The following is a 25,350-nucleotide window of genomic DNA, read 5'->3' as shown; positions in this document are numbered from 1 at the left end:
TGTTGCCGCCGTCCGGGGGTCTTCTTTTGACTTCGGAGTCTTGTCCCGCTCTTCGGGGGTCTTGTCCCCCTCTTCAGTTCTTCTGCCGGTCCTCCACTATCTTCTGCTAGCTCTTTTACTAGCGTTGGCCCGGTCTTCTGTCGCTGCCGCCGCCTTCTTCTCTTCTTCCTTGGCAGGGATGTGTTGTGCGGCGACTTATATAGGGACAAGGGGAAATCACTGTGTCACTGGGTGATGTCACATGGTGACCCCACCTCCTTATGATGTCACAGTCCCAGCATCCTCCGGGACTGTGACATCATAAGGGACCTGATCATTGGGAGGCACCAAGCCATTGGGATCTACCTAGCCACCTGCCAGAAAGTGGTGAGATAGGCTACACATCCTAAGCGCCCACTACACACTGTTAGTCCATATAGAGGCTGCCCTACTTAGCAACCTATCTCCTATCATCCATTCACACCCTTAAAGGGACAGTTCACCACCTAAAGAAGGGCCCAACTGATGGTGTAAATGGCTTCAGACTAAGTCTGTTAGTGAAGACCGAGCAGTTAAGAGAGTGATGGCAGAACAGAGGACCCATTATCACCAGCGGCTCCTGTGGGGGTAAGCATTATATGCAGGGTGATTGGTCTTCTCCCTGCCCCTCTCACAGCTCTTCTCTCTGCAGATACTACGTGCAGCTCAGTCATGATATAACCACTACGTTCACAAGGTAATATTTGAATTTGCAAAGGCATTTGATGCCCACAGAGTACATTTATGTCCTTTGTGGCTATTAAAGGAATATATTTAAATAAATGTTTTTGTGCTGGATTTCAACTTCAAAGGACATATAAACCATAGCTGGAGGAAATTCAGAATACTTAACCGCTTCCTGACTGCCTCACGCAGATATACTGCGGCAGAAGGGCATGTACAGGCAGATTAACGTACCTGTACTTTGCCCTTTAAGAGGCGACTTGCTGGGGGCTCCATGACCGTGATCTTGGGTCCCGCGGACCCGATGTTCGTGGGGATACTAGCGATCGTCTCACGTGAGGAAGAACAGGGAGTTGCAAATGTAAACAAGCTCCCCGTTCTGCCTAGAGACACACACAGCCCCCCCCCCCCCCCCCCACAGTTAGAATAACTCCCTAGGACACACTTAACCCCTTCACTGACATTAACATTTTTATAGTAATCAATGCAAGTTTTTAGCATTGATGGCTGTATTCATGCCAATGGTCCCAAAAATGTGTCAAAATGATCCAATGTGTCCTCCATAATGTCACAGTCAGTAAAAAAAAATAGCAATAAAAATGCCATAAAACTACCCCCTTTTTTGTAGACGCTATAACGTTTGTGCAAACCAATCAATAAATGCTTATTGCGATTTTTTTACCAAAAATATGTAGAAAAATACATATCGGACTAAACTGAGAAAAAAAAATGTAAAATATTTTTTGGGGATATTTATTATAGCAAAATGTAAAAAAAAATTGTTTTTTTCAAAATTGTCGCTATTTTTTGTTTATAGAACAAAACATAAAAACTGCAGGTGATCAAATACCACCAAAAGAAAGCTCTATTTGTGGGGAAAAAAGGACATAAATTTTGTTTGGGAGCCACGTTGCATGATCGTGCAATTGTCAGTTAAAGCGACACAGTGCCGAATCACAAAAAGTGCTCTGGTCAGGAAGGGGGTCAATTCTTCCAGGGCTGAAGTGGTTAAGTACCGTGTATCATAAAAATTGCCATCTTTAAATAAAAATCACTTTTTGCTCTCACTCCTGAAGATCTCTTGAAGCATCTTTGCAGCCACTTACTGCTTACTGTGACAACAATGAACTATGCCAGCTCAATGCAATGAGCATTGGCATGGCTGTATATGGTCTCCACTGGATGTGAAGGGGTGACAATGCAGCACAGCAATTAGAGACAGAGGACAGGGACAGAACATTTCCAATCAGTAATAGGAGGTCCATTTATGGCAGCATTATCAGGTATTATTTTAATAAAAGCTACAGATTTAGAACATTTTAAAGTAGACTTTGAAATTGACATGTTAAACATTATATGACATTTTAATGATTGGATTTACATCTACTTTAAAGATAAACTTGGCCCAGAAAAACTGCTAGCAGATGTGTGGCATACGTGGAATAGTGTGTGTTATTGCTTAATTTTTTTTGCATACTTTCAGGTATGCTCCTGCTCCATCTGCTCCTACATAGTTAAGTATCCCAGATTGGATAAATTCTGCAAGATGCAGGACACTCCATGCCAGTGCAGACTGGCAGTGGGGTGCTGCAACAAAACACTCTCTGCATTCCAGTATCCCGCACCGGACAAATGTGAGGTGGCGTGATCTTCTCCCAACAGTAGAATTATAATTCCTGTCCTACATACACATCAGCATGGGGACATATCATCATGTAAGGAAAATCACTGATCAATAATATAAAAGGGGGGTGAGGTTAATTATTAATGCCACTGACCATAAATGAATGGTGATGAGAGGGTTAATTGGTACTGCATCTGACCACCAATATGCTGACTTTTAATAAATGGACACTCACCTGTCCCAGGGTCCAGCGATGTCGGCAGCCGAGGCAGATCGATCGCTCGGCTCTCGGCTGCTGCCACCGCCATTCTCGGTGAGGGAATCAGGAAGTGAAGCGTTGCGGCTTCACTTCCCGGTTCCCTACTGCGCATGCGTGAGTCGCGCAGCGCAATAGGAATGGTCTGCACTGTCTCTGGGACCCCTGTGTGTCCCAGCAGACAGCGAGCTGGAACAGGAAGAGGCATAGACTCCCGTGGGAGTCTATGCCCGGAGGTGGGTGCAAATACCTGTCTTAGATAGGTATCTGCACCCCTCTCCCCCCCTGAAAGGTGTCAACTGTGACACCAGAGGGGGGAAGGGTTCCGATGAGCGGAAGTTCCACTTTAGGGTGGAACCCCGCTTTAATATATTGCAGCTTACTAATTATTAGATGTGGCAGCATTTATTTTCTTTTTGTAGGCTTTTTTCTTCTGTTTTCAGCTAGTGTTAGTCAGTGAAGATCTTGGTGGCTCTGCTTTTCTTTTAAGCTCTGATGTACTGTGGAATTAGACTATAAGGGGATCTTGTTTATGGGTTTCAGAAGTAAATCCTTACAGACCACTTTGACCTACAGGTAAGCCTAGATTAAGGCTTACCTGTAAGTCCAAGAAATATCCCATAAACCTACACGGTTTAGGAGATATTTGCAAAAAGACAGGCAGCGCTGTCTACGGCGCATGCACCATAGATAGCGGCGCGCAGATGCACTGAGCATGCCACTGCTAACGGCGATGTGCTCACGCGTGGGAGCGATGTCATTGTGGCTCCAGCCAATCACAGCGCCGGAGCAACGATACCCAGAAAGAAGATGGACGCTCCGTGGAAGAGGGGACATCGGTGACTTCGCTGGCTCCTGTGTCAGGTAAGTGACACATAATGGGCTACTATGCGATGAATAGTACCCCATTATGTTTTACCTTTGCAGGGAAACAAAGAGAAAGTAAGACCCATCAGGGTTTACCTCCTCTTTAATTTTTTATTGCATCCACATTTAGGAAAGTGGATGGAGGGGTACTTAAATCTCAACAGAGCACACTCTCTGTCTGCACATTCACAGGGTTTACAGGCTTCCCTCTTAATGAAAAATAAAAAAAAATGATTATCTCCAGATATCATAAATCAGCCTTTTTGAAATTTATGGTAATTTTAATCATCAATCTGATATCTAAAAACACACATTTTATACGACTGACCCAAGTGTGATCAAAAATGGAAAAATACACTATGCTATATGCAATGCCTCTAACAAGTTTATGCTATACAATAGTGTATTTATAATTTTTGTATCTTTATTGTCCCTACAATAATGCTTCTCTTTTTATTTTGAGAAGTAAATATTATACTTGAAGTTTCTGATTGCCTTAGCAGTTCCCCTGCATTATACAACTCAGCTTAGTGGGAATCTTTTAATTTCCGCTGGAGATTCTACACAAACCAGGCATCTGGCAAATCTTCTCTTTTAGGTATGAAAGTTCCCAGTTTATTTATAATGGAACCACCAAAAATGACCAAGGTAAGAAACATTATAAAGTAAAGAAGTAGGACAGCCAACAAATGATAGAAAAACAGAAACTTGATAAAGACTGACAAATATGCCAAATGAAATGAACTGAAATTTATATTCCCCAAGCATCCCCATCCTGCTGCTGGGAAGTGTCGTGTCCTTTGAATAGGTCTCACAGGTTATTTTTCTAACTTCTGTGGTGCAGATGTTTGTGGAACTCTGTCAATAAGAAATTAATATACTGTATAGGACTTGAAACCATGCACGCAAATCTTGAATTGGCGTTTAGTCTGGATGCTCACATTGCTTGCTGTTACCAGATGCATGAACACACTTGTTGCCAGACGCACAAGGGAATTCAACAGTGAAATTCAACAAAATCAAAGAAAATACTTTTTAGATGTTCAAAAAATGTAGTTTCTTTTATTAATCAAAAACAATCTCAGTGTGCATTAAGACTGAAAACAGCACAAAAAAATCTGTAATTGGCGTAACAGACTTTTCAAGTGCCAACTCAGTAAGAACATACACTGTATTACCAAAAGTATTGGGACACCTGCCTTTACATGCACATGAACTTTAATGGCATCCCAGTCTAAGGCCTCTTTCACAAGGGGCGGATCCATGCTGATCTGCCCTGTGGACACCCGCTTGCTCAGTAGGGATCGCTCTGTCGGTCCCCGCTGAGCAGGAACCCTGGGAATCAATCGCCCCTTCCCTGAGGAGCCTACATTGGCTAACCGTAAAGAATCGGATCACATTCAAGACCCTCTGCCTCACCCACAAATGCGTACATGGAGACGCTCCTCAATACCTAATTGAGAAAATAAATCATTACACACCAACCAGCAGCCTTCGATCAGCTAACAAAAACCTCCTCCTCGTGCCTTAATCCCGGTACAAATCAAAGGGGGATCAGAGATTCGCTGTCCATTGACCTCGGTTATGGAACGCTCTACCAACCAACATCCACCTGGAAGAAAACCACCTGGCCTTTAGGAAAAAACTCAAGACCTTCCTCTTCTAGATGTTGGACAACCTAAGTTCTTCACAGCGCCTTGAGGCAATTCAGTTTGCGTTGTGTGCTATACAAATACTTCATTCATTCATTCATGACAAGTCTGTCTCTGCTTACTGTGCTCATTACAGTGCCAGGGTTCATATTACTGTGATAGTGGTGCAGTGTATTTTACAGTAAAAATGTTTCCTTCTTCTGTGTCTCAAGGTCATCTTCCTAAATATACCTTCAAACCAAATAATGTTGCACTATTAAAGCCTATATGATACTTTTTTTTTTCTAGTGCAGTTCAGCATACAATGAAGTGATTGTGTTTCTAGTTAGTAGTAGACTTTAAACAGTTTTGATCAGATGCACATTTATACATTATCTCGCAAAAGTGAGTACACCCTTCGCATTTTTGTAAATATTTTATTATATCTTTTCATGTGACAACACTGAAGAAATTTACACTTTGCTACAATGTAAAGTAGTGAGTGTACAGCTTGTATAAAAGTGTAGATTTGCTGCCCCCTCAAAATGACTCAAAACATAGCCATTAATGTTCAAATTGGGCCCAATTAGCCATTTTCCCTCATGTGACTCGTTAGTGTTGCAAGGTCTCAGGGGGGAATGGGGAGCAGGTGTGTTAAATTTGGTATTATTACTTTCACTCTCTCATACTGGTCACTGGAAGTTCAACATGGCACCTCACGCCAAAGAACTCTCTGATGATCTGAAAAAAATAATTGTTGCTCTACATAAAGATGGCCTAGGCTATAAGAAGATTGCCAAAACCCTGAAACTGAGCTGCAGCATGGTGGCCAAGACCATACAGCGGTTTAACAGGACAGGTCCCAATCAGAACAGGCCTCACCATGGTCGACCAAAGAAGTTGAGTGCACATTCTCAGCTTTTTACTCAGAGGTTATCTTTGGGAAATAGATGTATGGGTGCTGCCAGCATTGCTGCAGAGGTTGGAGGGGTGGGGGGTCAGCATGTCAGTGCACAGAAAATACGCTGCTTACTGCATCAAATTGCTCTGCATGGCTGTCGTCACAGAAGGAAGCCTCTTCTAAAAATGATGCACAAGAAAGCCTGCAAACAGTTTTTCTGAAAACAAGCAGACTAAGGACATGGATTACTGGAACCGTGTTCTGTGGTCTGATGAGACCAAGATAAACTTATTTGGTTCAGATGGTATCAAGCGTGTGTCGTGGCAACCAGGTGAGGAGTACAAAGACAAGTGTGTCTTGCCTACAGTCAAGCATTGTGGTGGGAGTGTCATGGTCTGGGACTGCATACCGACACTGGGGAGCTATAGTTCATTGAGGGATCATGGATACCAACATGTACTGTGACATACTGAAGCAGAGCATGATCCCCTCTCTTCAGAGACTGGGCCGCAGGGCAGTATTCCAACATGATAACGACCCCAAACACACCTCCAAAACTACCAGTGACTTGCGAAAGAAGCTGAGGGTAAAGGTGATGGACTGGCCAAACATGTCTCCAGACCTAAACCCTATTGAACATCTGTGAGGTATCCTCAAAGAGAAGGTGGAGGACCACACCAGCTCTGTGATGTCGTCATGGAGGAGTGGAAGAGGACTCCAGGAGTGGAAGATGACTCCAGTGGCAACCTATGAAGCTCTGGTGAAATCCCTGCCCAAGAGGGTTAAGGCAGTAATTGTGGCCACACAAAATAATGACATCTTGGGCCCAATTAGGACATTTTCACTTAGGGGTGTACTCACTTTTTTTTCCAGTGTTTTTGACATTAATGGCTGTGTATTGAATTATTTTGAGGGGACAGCAAATTTACACTGTTATACAAGCTGTACACTCACTACTTTACATTGTAGCAAAGTGTAATTTCGTCAGTGTCGTCACATAAAATTATAAAATAAAATATTTACAAAAATGCGAGGGGTGTACTCTTTTGTGAAATACTGTAGGTCAGTGTTTGCTAAGCGACTGTATGAATGATAATTATTAGCAACATTAATGATTAAAAAGACCAGGGGCGTCTTTAATATTGATTGGACCCTGGGCTAACATTTTTCTTGCCCCCCCCCCGCTCTCCAACTGCCTGCACACCATGGACTGTGATGGTGAGGGGACCCATTAATAGAAAGAAAATGGCTAAGGATCCTAGAACTCCTAGGGATCCTTAAACTCTTAGGTTCAGTGGCAGTGCTGGTGGGAGTGGTGGGTGTGATCAATGGCTATGCTGATTTTTTTTTACCAACTACCAATATAAGGAGGCGTTTCAGCACTGGCAAACAATTTAATAGGGGTTTAGACTGACCACTAATGTAATAGAAGCATTCACAGTAACCACCAATGTAAGGAGAGGGACCTTCACACTGGCCACTAGTGTGAATAAAAGGATTGTACACTAAGCCCCAATGTAATGAGAAGATTTACACTGACCCCCAATGTAAAGGTGATTTACATTGACTGCTAATGTAATAGGAGCATTTACAGTAACCACCAATGTAAGTAGGGATTTACACTGACCACCAATGTAGGGGGGACATTCACACTGGCCACTTGTGCAAATGAAAGATTGTACAACAAGCCCCAATGTAATGAGAAGATTTACACTGACCACTAATGTAACTGAGACATTAAGCCTTCGTTCACATTTGTGTGTGTCAGGAACGCATGCAAAATCACTTTCCTGACACCACAGAAACATGCTGCCTTAATGACACCCTCACGCATCTGCTGACATTTGCTGTGCAACTGTGTGATTTTGAAAAAGCATTAGGGGATTTCTTCTGTATGTCTAGCCCATAGAGCAGCCCATTGAACTAATTGGGCTACCCTACACTTCTTTATCCACCCTGTCAGTACACCTTTGCATCCTAAAACCCCTGCTAACCTCTGCACTCCAAACCTACTCCATCCTCTCCACTCTGACCCTCCACCCCTTTAACTATCTGTCTCCTCTGCTCATCTTTGGACCCACCTTCCATACCTCTATAATCCCCTCCTTGCTCACTTGTGCACCCAAACTGAAATTCCCTCCCTGCCTACCCCCACACTAACCCCCCCCCCCCACCCACCAATTTGCTTACTTTTGCAGAACAGGCTGACGTTAGGCTTAATGACCACAGTTTCAGGCAGGACTTTCAAGCATGATCCTTTATCTCCCCAGTGGACAGCATTCAGTATAGATGATGGTGGATATGACCTCAGGGGGCATGATATATATATGAATGTTGCCTTTATTTACATATTAATACCGCCACTTTATTTACATGTGAATGTTACAGCTATTTACATATCAATGCAGATTATTTGCATGTAAACACAGGGTCCACCAGGGCTGCCGATGGGGGGGGGGGGGGGGGGGGGGCACCAGTCCATGTAGAGGGCCCAGGCACACAGGAGGGCCTGAACAGCAGGGGTAAGCATTGCAGCAGGGCAATTACAGCATAATGTGTGTCTCTCTAAAGTACAGAATGGCACAAGTGCCTGTAGGTCTTGCCAGTAGCAGAGCGGGTATCCACGCCAGGCAGGAGAAGTGTTTTCTTATTTCTTCAGTGAAGCCGGCAGGCTGTTAGACAGCTGGTGGGTGGCAGACTGAAGCAGGCTGGTATTGGCAACAGCAGGAGTGTGAGACATGCCCTGCTAGCAGACTGTAGAACAGCAGACACATAGCAGGATGTAAGGCAAGTATTGGAAACCTCAGGAAGATAAGCAAGGTAAGGCAGGGTGGATCATGCACTGGCAGAACACATCAGGTACAGAGAAGCAGGCAAGAGCGTTGTCAGGTACAAGCTGGGTCAGGAGCCAATTTGGGGAAGAGAAGCAAATAGAGCAGACAGGAGCAGAGGTCAGGGTCAAGACAGGGTCAGTGCAGGCAGAGTTTAGAGAGTGGTCAGACCAGCTGGGTCAGCAACTGGAATCAGGATGCAGAATCACTGGGATACAGGGAACGCTGAACGGCAAACCAGAACTGATCCTGAGCACTGACACAGTCCATATAGCATCAACATCAGTCAAAAGTACATGTGAGCATGTTGCTGCACACGTATATGTGCATCTGTGTGGTGTGCTTGCCCATATGCATGAGCGCATGTCATTGGCTTTCAGCTGCTGCAGGGAGAGACACAGGGCATTGTTCCTGTAATTGCTTCTGCCTGGTTTTGATTCACCCTGTGTGCCCCCTGTTACTGTGCCAGCCTTTTCACTTCCCTTCTCGCTACACTGCTCTCTTCCCTGTTCCACTGGATGCTGCAGGTACAGAGCATGTGACAGGATGGAGAGCAGAGGAAGGGACCGGTAAATATATAATTTACTGGCCCCTTCTTTTTCTGAATGGAAAAAGTGAGTGGTTGGTACTGATCACTTCTATGTTCATTGATATTTGGGCCTCTGCCTCTATCTCCTGTTCATTCATCTTCAGTGTAGCTGAGGCTACATAGAAAGAAATTGAAGAATCTGTATCCTCAATTCTTTTCTCTGTCTCAGGTGTTCAGACCCCTGATATCTCACCAAAGCCCCCACCTCCCCCATAAATGAAAACATAGGACTGCCTGCACACAGCAACAGGCACATGTGTCTTGTGTATGTTTACATCTCCCTACCTGTGTTTTTTTCCATTTTTTCAGGACCTAAATGTGATGGATCGAAGGTAGCCTGATGTTAACAGACACAGGCCCATTTACATCTGGCTGCCTATAGAAGTATTATGGTTCTGCCTAGTGTTCTGTGTAAATGCAGACACAAACTGAATGGGCACAGATGTGAAAAAACTGAGATCCATCCTGTTCAGCCCTGATTCAGCTGGGCAATTGCTCTTGGATCCCCTGTTGAATGGAGCAGAGTGACTCAGTGTAAAGAGCGCTTCTTCACTGACCACAAGTATATGATTCTACAATGTCACTGTCTGCATTTATTTTAAGGCCATTATTTTTTAATTTCATGATTATTACTGAAAAATTATTTTGTTTTATAGATTTTTCTTTGCTTTTACCTGCATTTTTTAAAGTTTGTGATGGGGCCCTTTTTAAAGTGAAAACTAGAATGTGTATGGCTCAGTTTAGTAGAAGATACTGCAGATTCTTCAAATCAGAAAAATGTTGACTTAATAGCAACATCTTATGACTGTTTCAAACTCTTTTTAAATGTTTATTTTTGTCAAGGATTAGAACACAGTAACCTCTAAAATCAAAAAGGTTAAGAAAAACTGCTTTATAGTATTGCAATTCACTAATCCCCTGGTAGCCACATAAATGGTTGTATAAGGAGGTGAAGAGTGGGACAGAGATACTAGGCCAGAGCAGATATACACTCACAGAAGAGGAGAAAGCAAGGAAGAGAGGGGCTGTGCTAGGGACTTGACTCCTCTGGAGTGGTCAAATTTTCTAATGCATTCAGAGGCACATTGCATTAGAATAAAAAGTAATACCTGTACAGTATAAGGAAAGGAGAAACATTGTTTTTTTTAATCAAATTCTTTTTATTCTTTTATATAGAAACAACATTAAAACAATACAGAGTCATAGAAACAAAAACACACCAAACTAAGCCAAAAACAAGAAAAGAAAAAAAAAAGAAAAGAAAAAAATAAAGAATTACAGTATCCAGCCCTAAAGAAAGATTGTAAGTAAGCATATAAAACCTTATTTTTTATTTGGTTATACCTGCATTTTTTTCAAATTGGTGACAGTTTATATGAAGTGAGCACTGAACACTAGATTGAATGTATATGTCTCAGTTTAATAGAAAAAAAAAATTGACAAGTCATCAAATTAGAAAAATACTGACATTTTGCAAAATCCAACTGCAGCCAAAATACTGTTTTCTTAATTTTGGATGAGAAATATTTAAACCTTTTATAGTTTTTTATTGTTTTCTGTGGCCCCAATAGGAAGTTTACCAAATAGCGGCCTCTTAAATCAATTTAAAACCAACAGGGAAAATGTGCATGTGGGTGGGACAATTCACAGAATCTCCAGAACCATTTCTAGCATTTAGATTTGAGTAGAACTTTTTGTTGCATGCATTTGCAAATATTTGCCAAACTACAAGATCATGTAAAGGAAACTCTGCAAGTCATTTTCCCTTACCTTGAACAATAGAGGCAAAATGTGATGTATAGTACATAGCAATGAAAAAAACAAAAAGTGTGATTAACCTACATGACCCTTTATAAAAAAAAATTAGACTAGAAGTTCAGACTCACACAACAGAGCTGACAATACTCAGTGTGTCTACACAAACTAAAACAAACCCGTAAATGATGTCCATTCAAATCAAATTATAGCCAGCATAGGAAAGGGGCACATTTGTAAAGCAGTCCATTGAACCATGCAAAAAAAATTAAAAAAATACTGTTGCAGAGATGCTGTGCTTTTATTAACATGTGAACAAGCAAAACGTATGGATGCCTAAAAAGCAAAATTAATAAATTGCATCAATAATAATAATAGTAATAATAATTGTGATATTTTCTTTATTATTTTTTTGAGGATTCTGGTACATACTTTAAAATGCTAATTATAACAATGAGTTGTAGTAATTGTTAATCAACACCTAAGTTATTGGATTCAATGTCCATACAAGCTCAAACTGAGTAACTAGGAAGTGGGGCAAGCAAGCTGATTACTTTTGCAAAATGAACTATAATTGTTATAGTAAAACAAAAAAAAATCTTAAAATGAATAAAATGTTAATATTATTTTCTTAAACAGAAGAGGTTCATTCCTTTGGGTAGATTAGTTCAGTGCTCAGAGTGTGGCGGCTGCTGTGGTCCAGACCTATGATTAGAGTGTCAATTTTCATGTTCTAGATTACATTTGCTTTTGCTATTATCAAACCGTTAGACAGGTGAACTCAATGTAATGCAGAATTCTAACGATCGCAAACCTGTAAAACCATTGCTGTCATATTCATTTTTTCCTCACAAACCCAATTTTACATTTTCTTAAAGTTACATTAAAGGCTAAGTTCACCTTTGTTCTCCTTTTTTTCAAAATTCTAGCATTAATGTACTTCTTTTGCAAAAATAAAGCTTTCTATTTATTCTACACGCACTTACCTCACTGTCCTCGTGGATGTTTGAAAACACTGCTCCATTACTTCTCCCTTACTTTCTGGTCAGACTTTAGGTCATGACACAGGAACGAGTTGACCAGCTGAGGGTTGTTAATGCAGGGTGTGTGAGGTCAGCTGGTCAACTCCTTCCCGTATCATGACATAACGTCTGTCCAGGAAGTAAGGCAGAAGTAACAGAGCAGGGTTTTCAAACATCAATGAGGACAGTAAGGTAAGAGTGTGTAGAATAAATGGAAAGCTTTTTTACTTTTGCAAAAGAAGTACATTAATCCTTTATAAAATACATAGAGGAGCTGGAATTTACAAAAAAATATTTATTATATTATTATATTATATTTTCCTAAATACATTATAATAGAATGTGCAAGAGCAAATTTACAAAAAAATTAACTATTTTGGAGCCCTCTGGATTCATCAGAGGCTGCACTTGAGGGTCCGTATGTTTTCTAAATTGACCACCATGGTTTTAGTCTATCACATGTTTTATTTTAGCTGAAGTCCTTTATAGATTCAAATTACAGAAACTGCTGGTAGGAAAATCAATTGAGTCAATATTAGTGGCAGTCCATGGAACTGGAAGGCTTATTACAAATGTCATATGTCTGTGAAACTAAAAAAACATCCTTCTTTTCATTCAGCTTACATTTAACAATTTAAATACAAATATCATTGTCTCTGTCAAGCTATGTGATGCACATTCATCTGCATCTGTGTATTTGACTATCCCAAAAAGATTTTAATTCTTAACACGCTTTACTAACAAAGTGTTTTCATGATCCTTGTAATTAAAGAATATATATTTTCTCACACACTAAGATCAGCCAAATGTGTTTCAAACCCCCCGCTACAACATAATTTTTCATGCTTAGGCTGTATTTCAACACTTTTTTTTTGCTAAAAAGCTCAAGGCCCCTAAACTTAAACTTAAACTTTTAAAAGCAAATCATTTGCCTAACATCAGACAACACAAGATGTCCGATACTGATATTATTGTTATAAAAAGAAGTACAGCCAAAGCTTTTTTGGACAAACTTCTCTTCTGGGTCACAGGAGTGAACTTACTTTTGCTCTCCTGTGACCCAGAATCAGCCGGCAGTGTGCTAAAGCTAAATGCATATTTAAGAAATATTAAAATACTATTCGTATCTCTACATAAACATTATGAATTGCCAAACATTCAGTGCTGCAATAAATTCCTCCTTATTTGCATTAAAGAGATGTGCTGGTTGTTGTTGCTATCAGACCAAGTAAACATCAAATGCAAAAAATGACATGGAATACATCTATGGTGGAGGAAAGTCTTTACACAGTGATGACTGATTTTCTCTTGAATTGATTTAGTGTGAACAATCATAAGCCAGTACCCAGTTATTCAATATAGGCTTTAAAAGGGAACCTTTCAGTATACATAATGCCATTGCTGACTTATTTTTAAATGTGTATTTATTTAACCTGTCACCCTTAGGCCCCTTTCACACAGGCAATCTTATCAAGTCCATCTGTTTTTCAGGCCGACCTGATAGGAAGGTTCATGCATTCCTATGGATAGAAGGGTGTAAATGGACACAAGTCTACCTCAGAGTCGGATCTGGTCCTGTAAAAAATATTGGAAAGGGATTTTTCATCTTCCTTTTAGGTGGATCGGGTCAGAGGGTAGTTGGGTGTAAATGATCAGTGAAGTCCGTTTACTCCCAGCTATTCATGGAACAGAGTGGACTCCAACCATGTCCCCTCTGCAGAAACTGAGCAGAGACAAATGCAGCATTGGATCTGTAAGTTGATACCTTTCTGGCGCATATGATATGGGTCTTAGACCCCATTCACACCTGAGCGTTTTTTAGCTTGAAACCTGAAGCTACAAAACGCTAGAGGGAAAAAATTATATTATTCTCAATGGAGATGGTTCACATCTCCACTACATGTCGCCTGAAGCCGAACGCCTGAAGCTCAAACAAGTTCCGGATCCTTTTTTGTCGCTCAAATTGAGCAGATTTGGGCGTTTTTCTTCTTTTAACATTGGTGACCTTTTGCCCTGCACAAAATGGCGGCAAATCGCTGTAAAAACGCAGTGAATCGCGGTAAAAAACGCTGCAAAAACGCTGCAAAAAACGCTTGAAAATGCTACGCTCAGGTGTGAATGCATTTTGCCTCACCACATACTGAATGAGTAACCCTAATTAGTGAAACAAGCAGCTAGCCCCTTCAAAAACAAGTTACCCATGGCAGCCTACACATTTACAACATTAGATGTAGCAATCCAGAGACCAAAATAACAATACCCCCAGCCCTATTATAATAACAATAACATGACAACCAATTAATAGAAACTAGATCTAGTAAAAGCTGAAAAAAAGTAGGGGGGAAGAAATCAAGGGAAAAGGGATGAACAGATCTGGGTCAAATGGTGGGAACACAGAAAAAGAACTGCCAGGTTGGGTTGTTCACAAAAATGTGGTCCTATGGGTAACCAGAGCTCATATATATGTTGTCAAAGAGACACCATAAAATATGTTTTCATGCAGAAATAGCATTTGGCATATACTGTAATTATGGATAAATGAATGTTTATTTAGCTCGGGCACCTCTGCCAGGTTGCAAATTTTATGTAAATTATGTAAAAGAACACCACAGGTCTTAATACTGGAATAAAAAAATAATAAATAAATAATGCATATTTTTTATTATATAAAAATGTGCTTGCTATATGACATCATCTATACACTATTTATATCCCTTATGTACAGTCTATTATTATGCCCATTTATAGTGATCCAGTGTGCTCTGTGCACTACTACTTGCTCCCTGTGCCTCTGTGTGTTTCCATACACTCCTGCCAGCTTGGGCTATATTACCTACTGGCTTGTGATCCCAGCATTCTAACACATCAGGGAACTTGTACCCGTATATCAGTCCTTATTTCTAGTAGCTGCCTCCTCTGGTGAGTAAGCGAGGCCTTGGAACCTTGGAATCTTCTGCAGCAAAATCCATCTCTGCCTTCATGAGTTCTAAGAAAGACAGGGCAGCTAGTTATACTCTACACCTCAGCATCTCCAAGGGTTCTTAACTGTATCTGCATTGGGTTCCCCCCATCTTTGCAAACAGGTATCTTGCCTATCCTATACTCCTTGTGTATTCCAACTGTTTTGAGCATACCAACATCCTCTGGGATCATTACAAGCTGAATGATATAGCCTGCATGAAAGATGAAAAAGTTTCAAGCTGAGGAAACTGATGTGGAAACTTAAAGTATTTTCCATTTTTAATGAAAATGCACTATAATGAAATGAAATACAGCAGTTATTTATCTAAAAATACGTACATTTTCATCTTTGTAAAACTGCTGTCTAAAAATTTGACATATGGTAAACCTGTCACACCCCTTGAAAGACTTTCATCCCTTTCACTGAAAGCTGCTGATGATGAACCTTGTATAGAGGGCATGAAAAAGGAGGTGCTGGAAGGGGGAGTGGAAGTATTTCTCTTTTTTCATTGACAGCTAGCATTCATGTGCTGCTTCCAACAGGAGAGAAATCATGCGTCTTTTCAAACATGTGGTTGATGGTATCGTCATTGTTGATACACTTTTCTCAGAGACTGCAAATATGGCAGTGAGGTTTACAGCACATGTTGAAAAAAGTCCTCACAGCTGAGCTTTGGGGAGCAGTAGGATGGGAGATATCAGTTTCCTGCACCAATGGAGCTTTGTCATACTGTGAAATAAGACACCTTTCCCTCCACTCCTCTATGACTAGTCCCTGGATGACATCCTGCCTTGCTGATGTTGTGCCTTTCCCTGACTCTTTCTCTGCTAAATCTGGCACCCCCACGTAGGGTCTGAGACCTTATTATCACCCCCTTATTAGCGGATCCAACTTGGCAAATGGTTCTTCCGGTCTGTTGTCACCTCCATCTATGTTCCCCTTACTTTCCTCCTCAACCGCAAATGCAAGTTAAGTCTAAATTTAGCTAAAATAAAAAAAAAACTGAAAAATCACACCTGACTCTTCTGCTTTTAATAGAAATCTTCTTCTGTTCTACATGCTATCCCTCATCCTAAGTCCAAAGAGCAACTCGAAGCATTACAAGTAAAATAAAACCCCTTTTAAATTAATTGAACCCCTTCACACCTAAGGGTAAAACAAATCTTAATGCCTAAGCACAATTTTAAGGGTGTATGAACTCGTGCGCTACTCTTTGTTTGAAAACAATAATAATGCTGTCCAAGTATCATATTATTGTGACAAAGATAAAGCAGCCATTCCCTATATTGTCCCCACATACAAATATTAATAATCGTATTTAATGGAAAGACGCTAAATCAAAATAACCTATAAATTATGAATATATATAATGTGAAAAAAATATCCTCATACGGTGACCACCATGGGTGGTATATGACAATCCAGTGCAGAAAAAAACACAAAAAAGTGCCAATAAAATAAAAATAAAGATAAATATATGAGTTTTATATTAGAGTTCAGGGCAAAAAGAAATTCACAAAAAAAACATAATTCTGCATGACAATGCTGGAAAAGTTCAAATTCCAGTGAAGCAATAAGTATTCATGCAGCCCAGTGCAAGGAAATAACATATAAAAAGCAATACTGCATGACAGCGCTAAAAAATACAAAATCCAGAGAAGTAATATTGTTTATGCAATCCAGTGCTCAGTCCAGGAGTCCTATGGGTGAAATGGCCTCTCACCTTAATAAGGAGAATAACAGGAAATTGGTATTACACCAAACTCCAGGCAGTGTCTGTCACTCTGAGATAATCCATCAGATAATCCAACGGCTTGCACATATGAAAAACAATAAACTCCTCATGGTGTAGATATCAACGCATAATTGTATTAAAAATAGTAGAGACTTACAGTTAAAAATGAAACATCCAGCGGGAAGCTATGATCACAGGAGTCATAGTCGAACTAGATGCTAACATAATCCAAACTATCGGTCTTGGCTGTGACCGGGAGTTACGTCACCCGGCTCCTCCTGACACGTTGCATCACTGACACGTGACTTTATCAAGGGCCCTTTTTTGAAATTTAGCTGTATATTTCTTGTAACTACCATAACCTACCACCAAAAAACAAGCCATCATAAATTCTCCTGCTCCTGACAATCACCGTGATACCACATATTTGTTGTTTGTACCCGTAGTACAGACCAGAAGCGATAGCATGCATTTAGATTTTTTGTTTGTCCTACCTAAAACATGCTGACACTAATGCTAATTAAAAAAAAATTCTGTGCCAAATATACTGACCCTGACCTTAACCTTTGACCCTTACTTGACCCACACAATAAGCCCTTGTACACACGATCGGAGATTCCGTCGGAATGTGTCCGATCGGAACGGTTTGTCGGATATTCCGACTGTGTGTGCTTTGCATCGGACTGTTTCCGTCGGAATATCCGTCGGACCAAATTTTCCAACTTGCTGGAAATATTTTCCGTCAAACTGCTCCGATCGGACATACTCCGATCATGTGTAGCCTACTCCGACGGACAAGGTGCCACGCATGCTCACATTCAAATTCCGACACAGAAGCGCTCGTACAGGTAAAACTACTGCTCGTAATCAATATAGCACATTCGTCATGCTGCAATGTTAAAAATTATTTCATGAAGCACATTCTCTTGTTCTTTACAATGCTGCAAGAAGGAACTTCTTTTGGTGCTCATACACACACACTTCTCCCTAACTTATTTCCTGACTCTTTTTTAACCATTTCGGAAATACAGTTTTGGATTTCGTCACATCTACACAATTTTTTTTTCCCTAAACATCTCCTTTTTTGTCAGTTTGCTAATTTCTCAATTTTTTAGGGTGTTTTTTGTGTGTTAACTTACCACAACAACATTATTGTATTTTTGATATTTTGTTTTTATTTTTTAATCTACAGGAGGTTGGTTAGTGTTGGTGCCCCTTGTTATTCATGTCACTTTTTTGGGGGGAAATGTACCTGCCTGCTCACAAATAAACTGGCCTTTTGGAAGTAACACACATAAGCAAGTATTTCTTCAAACAAAAAAAAACCTTTATTTTGGTGTCAGTAACAGATAAAGAGGGAGGCAGCGATGTTGAAACTGGCCTGAGGAATACATATCTGAGGGAGAGAAGTCTGGTCCTGAAGTCCATGAAACCCGGAACAGCAGCAGATGACATCTATGTTCCCAGGCTGTGGTACTACAACAGGCTGCATCTTCTGTCAGACCAGACTGAACCCAGGTCATCACTCTCTGGTCTTCCTTTTACGCTTCCTTCCAGGCTGTGGCTGTGGTGCTGGAGGTGTGGCAGAAGGAGGAGGAGGAGGAGGAGCAGGGGCATAGGCCAAACCACACAAGTGTGTTTCTTGTGTCATTTGGCCCAACAGACCCTTGTTGAGGGTGTGTATAATAACCTCCTCCCACAAGAGCTGTTGCCCTGCTCCATTTTATCAAGCTTGTGCGCAAGCAAGGCGGCAAAGGCCTCCTGGTAGGTGGGTTTTGCTTGGAGGGCCGCAGAAGCCTCACCAATCAGCCTCAGGGCCGACTCCTCAACATTCCCCCCTTTCTCGCCCTTTTGCGTGGAAGGCTGAGGGGAGGGATCTGGCATTCAGTGAGGCTCCTTTGCCCACCCACCGCCTTGCTGCCGCTTACCCCCGCCTCCTCCTGGCTGCCACTTTCCACAGCCACCTCCTGGCTGCTGCATTCCACACCCTCCTGTTCCTGGCTGAGTTCTTCCTGTGTATGAAAAAGGGACATAGTTTGAGTTTTTGGTTCATCAAACACACACAGTTTTCACATCAACACTGTTGCAAATTGTTAACCAATAGAAAAGACTATCATTCTGTGCCCAACATTTTTCTTTCTTGTCCCAAAGGTTTTGGTCACTACTGTCTATTGATATGTGAAACACTTTCAAAACTCAGCAATTAGTGAGCAAAAATCAAGTTAACATCATTAATTTTTACTCCCAAAATATGTACAACAATACTATACCTGGCTCAAGCTGGGCTCCCACAGTTCTTCCTGAGTGGAAGGCCCAGGTTGGGCATTGGAAGACTCATCGGGTGTGGAATGGAGCATAGGATGCGTGGAAGGAAGAGTAGAGAGGGATTCTCTGACCTCAGCCTGGTCTGACAGAAAATGCATCCTGTCATAATACCACAGGGTGGGAACATAAACGTCATCTGCTGAAGCTCCAGATTGCATGGACTTCAGCACCTTGGTCCTCTCCCTCATATATGTACTCCTGAGGCTACCAATTTTCTTTTTTAAATAGTTGACATCTGCCCTGGGGACCACCGGCTTCACAAACTCAACCAGTTTCAACATTGCTGCCTGCCTCTTTTGTCTGTTACTATATTGTGGGTGTGTTGGTTGCCACAGCTAGGGCATGTCTCTGTATTTATCGATGAACAGAGGGAGGAAATTGTGATCATTGAAACCGTCCATAATCTCTGCAAGACACAACACAAGACAAACCCTAATGTCAGGCTAAACTCCACTAATGCAGGCCTCAATCTAGAAGCAGTATAGCCTAGTGATGTACCAAGTTAAAAATTGTACCTTTGTTTGCACATTCGTCGCGTCAGCTTCTCCCTCTGTTCACCGATCGTACGGACAACACATGTGTGTTGCGTTTTATATACAGTGTGCATGCGTGAAACTCCGCCCACCCCTGACATTCTTTCTAGACTATTCCCCGCCCCTTCGCTTCCGGTGCAGTGGGGAGAGCACATGGCGGAGAGAACGCAGGTGCGCACTAATAATAGTTCCACTAACGAGGAGGAGGGTGAGGAAAGCCCGGAGCCTGAAACGTCCCGATCCAGGAAGAGAAGATTTAAGGCCTCAAATATGTCTTTTGGAGAGATATTGGAGATGGTGGACATATTGAACAGGACCGACTATGATGGGAAGTATGGACCTTACCCAAACTCAAATATCAGAAAGGCCAAGATCATGAATAAAGTTGTGAAGAGTCTTCATAAGAATTTTGGGGTACGCCGAAACAAGGATCAACTGAGAAAACGCTGGTCAGACCTTAAACTGAGGGAGCACGAGCAGTACATAAGGATCAAGCGTGTTCTTGACAAAAGTAAGTAGTTGTCGTGTGTTCATATGATTATTATTGCTTGCATCCTGCTCCATGTGGTTTGATTTCATGTTGTGCATTTTAAAATGGCCACTTTCAAGTTCATGGTTTCATTCGTTCGTAAGAAACATCGTTCTGCAGCTAAGTATTCCAGCTGAACACAGTGTCCCCAATAATGTTCTGACCTTGAAGCTCTGCCAAAAGAAACAATTGTACAACACTTCCAAACAATGTTTCATATTCCTAATTCTGCCCTCTGTGTGCTAATTATTCTTTTTTTTCATTCTCATAGGGGAGAGAAGACTCGGCAAGTATGAGGACACCAGGGACCCCACCCCTCCCAAAGAAGGCCAAATTCCAAAACCAGAAGCAGGGGAGCAGGAGGAGGAGGAGGAGGAGGAAGGAGAGATCGTTGAGGTTGGACAAATTGTCAACACAACAGGTGAGTGTCGGAGAACACAGCTTCCGGTAAGCTCATCAATGTATCTCACCATATTTTTATTACATGGTGTGTTTTTTTGCTTTGTTTTGTAGGTGATGTGGAAGAAGATTCCCGTTTTACCAATGACAGTGCCCAGATCCTGATTGGGGGGATAATGGGGTGCAATCGGGATTTGGAAAATATACAGCAAAACATCAATGATGTTAAAAATAAAATGAAGAACATCATTGATGTTTTGGGGAAAGTGTGAAACACCCCAAACTAGCTAGGGTTTTATTTTTTGGCTTTTAAAAGACAACTTTTGTATTTTTTAAAAATCCAAATCTGGAAGATGCACAGAGTGTGTCAACATGTGCTATCTCCCATCATGGGGGATCAATGTACATGTTTTGTGGAAAGTGGCTGAGATGAAGGGGTTGACACCCCAAAACATGTACATTGATCCCCCATGATGGGAGATAGCACATGTTGACACACTGTGTGCATCTTCCAAATGTGGATTTTCCAGGGGTGACAGCCCATGTGATGAAGGCAATATCAGCCCAGTTTGTACATACTCATGTCTGATATTGTGGGGAGAGTGTGAAACAGAAAAAACTAGATAGGGTTTTAGTTTTGCTATTTTAAAACACAACTTTTGTATTTATCGAAATTACAAATTTGGACGATGCACAGAGAGTGTAACCATGTACTATCTCCCATCATGGGGGATCAATGTACGTGTTTTGTGTAAAGTGGCTGAGATGAAGGGGTTGCAGCCCCAAAGCATGTACTTTGATCCCCCATGATGGGAGATAGCACATGTTGACACACTGTGTGCATCTTCCAAATTTGGATTTTCCAGGGGTGACACCCCATGTGATGAAGGCAATATCAGCCCAGTTTGTACATGTCTGATATTGTCTTCACTTTTCAAAGTTGAACTTTTTAAGTTCCTGTGTTCTGTATTTTACGCTTTGATACATGCCTGTTTACACAAAAACACCAAGTAAACAAAAATTAGCTGAAAGTCTGTTTTTGATACACACAATTTCTTGTTTTGTTGTAAAAACCTTTTCTAAACGCACATGTGAATGTGCTTGGATTAAAAAGCTTAATTATCAACAATGTGTGGCTTCCTTTTTCATTGCGCCAAACATGTATTTGGAGTAAAATTTTAGTTTGCGGTGAGAATGGGTGTTATTTACTAAAGGCAACTCTACTTTGCACTCCAAGTGCAGTTTCAGGTGTACTTTTGCAGTGCACTTGTAGTGCATAGTGGATGTGCCTTTAGTAAAAAACACCCACAGTGAGGTGTAAATTTGGACAATCGTGCCATTTTCCTGCCATGGTGCTGAAAATGAGCACGATTGTGGTCAGTAAAGCACTACATACATTAGTTACCAAAAACAAGGTGTGTGTGTGTAGCAGACACACAACATAATAAGCTTATCTGAAGAAGAGACTGTCCCCTCATCTCGCTCAGAACTTGAGTTTGCACTGTTGTTGAAAAAGGCACAACTTGAAAAAACATAAATATACCTAGGAGACACCTAAAACCAAGCCAAGCAGTAAATGAAGGAGTTTCAAAGAAAAATTTATTTTGAAAGTGCCTCTCAGACATTGTCTGGCATATCAATGGCCCCCCTACCCACAAAGTAGTCCATGTATTGGGTTCTAACCTCACGGGCACTTTGGGGGGGCAAGCCAGGATGAGCAGGTTCAAGGCCCGTGAGGTTATCTTCATTTTCCAGCAAGTCTGCTTCTTATTGGCCAACTGAGACCGCATAGTTCGCAGAAACTTTTTTAAGAAAATTGTGCAGAACACAGCACGCCAGCACTATGTGATTGAGTTTGTATTCCGCCATGTGAATAGGCATAAGAAAAAGGTGGAACCGGCTGGCCAGTATACCAAAAGTGTTCTCCACCACTCTTCGGGCTCTGGACAGGCGGAAATGAAAAATCCTCTGGTCTGGGGTGAGGGTCCTCATCGGTAAAGGCCGCATCAGATGGTTCACCAGGGCAAACGCCTCATCCGCGACGAAGACGAACGGGAGTCCTTCCTGCTTCTCCTCTGGGGGTGGCAAGCCCAGACTGCCACTCTGGAGACGCCAGTAGAACTCCATCCGTGTGAAGACTCCACCATCCGAAATCCGTCCATTTTGCCCCACGTCCACATACAAAAACTCATATGTCGCAGACACCACTGCCAACATCACGATACTATTAAACCCCTTGTAGTTAAAATAGTACGACCCCGAGTTGGGTGGTGGGACGATGTGGACGTGCTTCCCATCTATTGCTCCTCCACAATTGAGAAAGTCCCAACGACTGGCAAAATGGGAGACCACAGTCTGCCATTCCTGTGGCGTTGAAGGACACTGTGGAGTGAAACAAGAACCAAAATTAGTAATTTGACAAATCAACATTGCAAGCAGATTAGACACCAACATTTTTGGCCAAGACTAGTATAACATTTTGGGAACTGAGTATTTAAAGCCTAAAGTATAAGGTCCCCTTATAAGAGTCATCACCCCCCCATCCCCCCCCATCTGATGGGCCTTTGCTAAAAAATGAGGGGGGATGTTTTGGACAGGTAACCCTCTCTGAAGACGTAATCACGAAACGCATCAGAGCGTGGTCACGTGAAGTAGTGAGGTTGAACAGGATCAAACGAACACCCGGGACTCTACTGACAGGCAGCTACCTGAGAGGATATCAGCCTGGTGGTGAGACGTTCATTTTTGGAGTACTGACAACCTATGTAGATGCTTTTATCTTATTGATTTTAAAGTAAGCGCAATGTGTAAGGGGGGAGAGGGTGTTTTACAATAAAGGGTATAACACGATGTTGGACCCCTTGCATTTTTTTCACGCTTAATACCAACGAAGACACCAGAATAGAGCGGAGGGAGCAGGAGGAAATAAGAGGTGCCTACCTAACGAGATTAAGCAGACAGGCTTCTAAGTTACAAGCTTCTGGTAAGCGACCATTTAAGGGGATCCACACAGCGGTGCAAACGGTGAAGGTGTAGGACTCTGATTACTGCCAGCTGCACGGGTGGACTTCTTTACTTTTGCCCTGCATGTCACTTAGAAATAGACTGTTGGAAATATCCTGATGTGCTCTATGTTGGATTGTTTTATATTTATTTATTTATGTTTTAAACTTCTCTTGGATATTGATTGATGTTAATCACTAAGACTAATGGTGGTACATCAAACATATCTGGACTGCATTTATAGAATTATAGACAGTTAGTATTAATTTGAATATGCAGTCAAGCGCTGTTAGTGCTTGATTCTTGTTTAGATCAATCACATCTGTTACATTGTTACTTTGATACATAATAGCTGCTAAATGATGAGAAGAGAGAGATTTGTATTCTAGCAACAGAATCTTTTTTAATGACTTACTGCTTTACATGAGCGCTGAGGTCAGACGTATGTGCATGTAGTATATATTTCTGGTTTGTTGTGAAAGGTAACCCTCTCCACTTGATTGAGAGCTGAATGCCTAAATAATATGTGATACTTTGAGAAGCCCCTCCTTACTTACACTATTGGCAGCCCACCGGACAGGTAAGAAGTGTCATAATACCAAAAAAATAAATAAAAAAAAATGGAAGCACATTTTGACATTCTGCTATTACATCAAGATAATTAATAGGTGAAAAAACAAAATAAAAATAGCATTTGAAAGTATTGAGGCAGGCCCTTGCACTACATGTGAATTCATCCATAAATGTGATCATCAAAAAGGTAGATATAGTGTGTATTGGGTTTGGTAAAGTCATCAGAGAGAGGATTGCTATCAGCTGAGCTAGCAGTTGGGGGGAGGGGGGTTCCTAATGAGTTTGGCACAACCCCAAAAATTTTCAAAAGTGACTGCATGAATTGAAGCACACACATCACATTTGTAGACATTATAGGGGGTGTTTAGGGGAAAGAAATACTATGGAGCTGACAAAAGACATTGGTAAGTGACTAGACTATAGTTTTATGGGCCAAGAAGATCATGGTGGGGAAGTTAGTGAGGCAAATATGCCTGAGGACAAAGGGGCAGAGCATATGAATTAGAGCATATTGCAATGATGGTAATTAGGGAATGAGAAAAGAAATGCAAGACATTAGCAATCATGAAATACATAGAATGTGATGTTAAAGGATAAAACTTACCTTCATATAGTCCTTCTGCAGGACCTGAATGATGGCAGAACAGGTCTCTGGAATAATTATCCCCAGAGCCTGGGGGGAGATGCCTGTAGAGAACTTGAGATCCTGAAGGCTTCTCCCCATTGCCAAGTAGCGCAACGTGGCGATGAGCCTCTGCTCCGGAGTGATGGCTTGCCGCATGCAGGTATCCTGCCTGCTGATATAAGGGGTCAGCAAAGCCAGCAGACGGTGAAAAACGGGGTCCGTCATCCGGAGATAATTCCTGAAATCATCAGGATTATTCTCCTGGATCTCACGGAGCAAAGGCATGTGCGAGAACTGGTCACGCTGGGGCAACCAATTCTTGGTCCACAAACGCCTCCCCTCCCTGTTCATGGACCGGGCTTGTGTCAAAGTAACAACCCCAACGCGAAGCCCCTGCACAGCACAAACTCTACGACGAGTACGTAGACGAAACATGGTTTCAAAACAGTCGGCTTGTCAGAACGGATAACAGAAAGCACCGATAAACA

This window comes from Lithobates pipiens, unplaced genomic scaffold (genome assembly GCF_037356315.1).
Source record: "Lithobates pipiens isolate NorthernLeopardFrog02 unplaced genomic scaffold, aLitPip1_a1.2 Scaffold_16, whole genome shotgun sequence".
NCBI lineage: Eukaryota > Metazoa > Chordata > Amphibia > Anura > Ranidae > Lithobates > Lithobates pipiens.
Note: the sequence above shows the minus strand (reverse complement) of the source record.